This window comes from Geospiza fortis, unplaced genomic scaffold (genome assembly GCF_000277835.1).
Source record: "Geospiza fortis unplaced genomic scaffold, GeoFor_1.0 scaffold78, whole genome shotgun sequence".
Classification (NCBI taxonomy): Eukaryota; Metazoa; Chordata; class Aves; order Passeriformes; family Thraupidae; genus Geospiza; species Geospiza fortis.
Genome location: NW_005054339.1, coordinates 3,455,333 through 3,457,937, shown reverse-complemented (window position 1 = coordinate 3,457,937; position 2,605 = coordinate 3,455,333).

The following is a 2,605-nucleotide window of genomic DNA, read 5'->3' as shown; positions in this document are numbered from 1 at the left end:
AAGAAACCGACTCAGGGATATTGCAGAGAGCCCATTAAGAATTTTGGGGTGCTGTGCAGAAGGACAAACCTGCTTAACCAAAACGTCAGCGTCTATGAACTGGTGGAGTGGAGCACAGCAATGCTGTGAAGGAGATCATTGCAGGAAGCAGAACCAAATCCAGTGGCAATGCATGTGGGAGGAACTTACATCACAAATACGTAATTTTATAAAAAATGGGAAGCTGCAGAAGTGGCCTCATCCTTAACAAGAGAGGGATTCTCACTCATGCAGGTTAATCCATTATTAATTCTAATAGTCCAGCTGAAGTTATTACTATGCTAATATATACTAAACTATTACTATCCTTATTCATGGGAGGAATATTTTAAGGAAACATGGCTATGTTGCAAACAAGGGTTTGCAGGATTAATTCTTGTCCATGTTATGCATTTTCTTTTAATTTTGTATATATTTTCATGGGGAAGGCTCTCTTCTTGTCCAGAGACTTATATTTTCATTCTTCTCATCTAAAGTATGATGGAGCTACAGTTTGAATTTGAAGATCTAGTTCAAATTTTTATCTAAAAAAGACCATGATGAAATTTAAATATGTTCATATATTGTTTATGTCAGATCAGTGAATATCACCTTTCTGATGTCACTGTGAGTAAGGGTGACTCTTTAAAGAACTTAAAATAGCACATTGTTATTGTGGATGTAATTTATATAGAAAAATATAAAAAGTACAGACTTCCAAAAATCCATTAACTTGGATCTCAAAAGTAGATAAAAATGTACATAAATGGATTTTAAAATACATTAATCCACTATGGGATAAAAATGATGAGAGGGAAGCTTAATTGTCCGTGTTATTGACCTTATCCACACTTGAGATTTAATAGGTAAAAGAACTTTCAAGAGGATTAAATGCTGAATTTTCATATGTCCTCTGCAAGAACAGTCTTTTATGGTTTTGCATCACTGGGTTGTTTTACTAATTTGCATGAGCAAAGTATCCTGATACTAAGCATAATTTTTATTTTCTTCTCTCCTATTTAGCACTTGAAAAAAAAATTCCAGATACAAGAAACCTGCCACACTGAGGTCTTGCCATGTAATCATTTGCAAATAAACTCACCAGAAATACAAATTTTTTAAAGGTGAATATAAATGAAGTGAGTAAGACTACTTCAGTCTAGCTGGAGATTTAGCTCTATATTTTGTGAAAATATCTCATTGTGAAAATTTGTACAAAGAAAGAGTGAGAGGGAGTGAGGGAGAAGGGAAAGAAGGAGGGAAGGCAACAGGATGCATGGACAATACTCTTTTCATTTGTTTGCCTGAGCTGAAGCTTCAAGTGGATTAAAGAAATGGATGATGCTCTCCAGTATTGCTCATCAACTCAACAAAAGTCCAATTTATTTTGTCCATCCCTTCTGCAGAAGTTTATAAGATGGTACCCATAGCTAGCAAGGAACAACTGCAAACATGATTTTGAATTAAACATTTCTTTTATATAGGTCTATGAAAGACATACAGTCTGCAACTACATTTTTCATTATCTCTATATGCAAGTATAAACAGTGTAATCTGCTCTGAACACAATGAAATCTGTCAAATTTAAAATCCAGTTGGACTTTTTCAAAACAAATTACTAAGAATGTAATGAAATGTGTTTTCCTGACTAATTAGATTCTTTGGCTTTGTGTGGCTTCAATTAGGATGCTATTACTCAGCAACACAGTTTATATTCTTCCAGCAGCTCCCTCTTTTAGCTACAGTTCTTCACTATTTTCAGTGTTTACCATATCTTTTCACCAACTTGCTTTGACTGAAAATACCACTAATTAAAAGTTGCTGGATATTCTGTTGTTCTTTATCTCAAAGCTTCATTTCCTAGTCATCAAAAATGAAAAAATCATCTTCTCCTTGTTCTCCTCTGATCTACAGTCATGGGTTGTCCTCACATTTTTCTCCAGGGATCCCCTGCTATTAATAAATACTTTCCACTCTGAGTGTTATCCACCTTCCAGAGCTCTCTCATGCTTATGCCAGTCTGCTCCTCTGGGGCCCAAGTGATTTGGCTTTGGTGGGCACCAGACTGGGTTTCCAGCCAGAAATTATTTCCAGCTCTATTACTGTGCTAGCAAGGTGAATTGAATTGGTGACAGCAGGACTACATCACCTTAAATTTAGAGTATCCATATTTAGGATAGAAAATATTTAAACTGTTGACTGCAAGAACACATTTCAAACTGTCATTTAAGTAGATTCAAAATTTTCTCTCAAGAGTTTCATCTCTATTTTTAGTGCTCGGTAGAATGATGATTTCACAGATGGGCAACATAGCCAGCTACCAAAAAAATTCCACTACACATAATTGTGCTTGAAAATGTCACAGCAAAATGGATGGATGACTCACTGTATCAGCACATGTGCCTCATGCAAACAAATAACTTTTATAAATACAAGCCACACTCCAGGTTTTTTCAGAATGTTCTGCTGGTGGCTTGTGATGGAGTTTCAAAACCCCGCACCGGAGGCTGGAAGACTACTAAAAACTGCACAGACTTTAGGCAAGCAAACACATCCGTGTGGGGGCTCTCCCCCGGCGCCTGCAGGA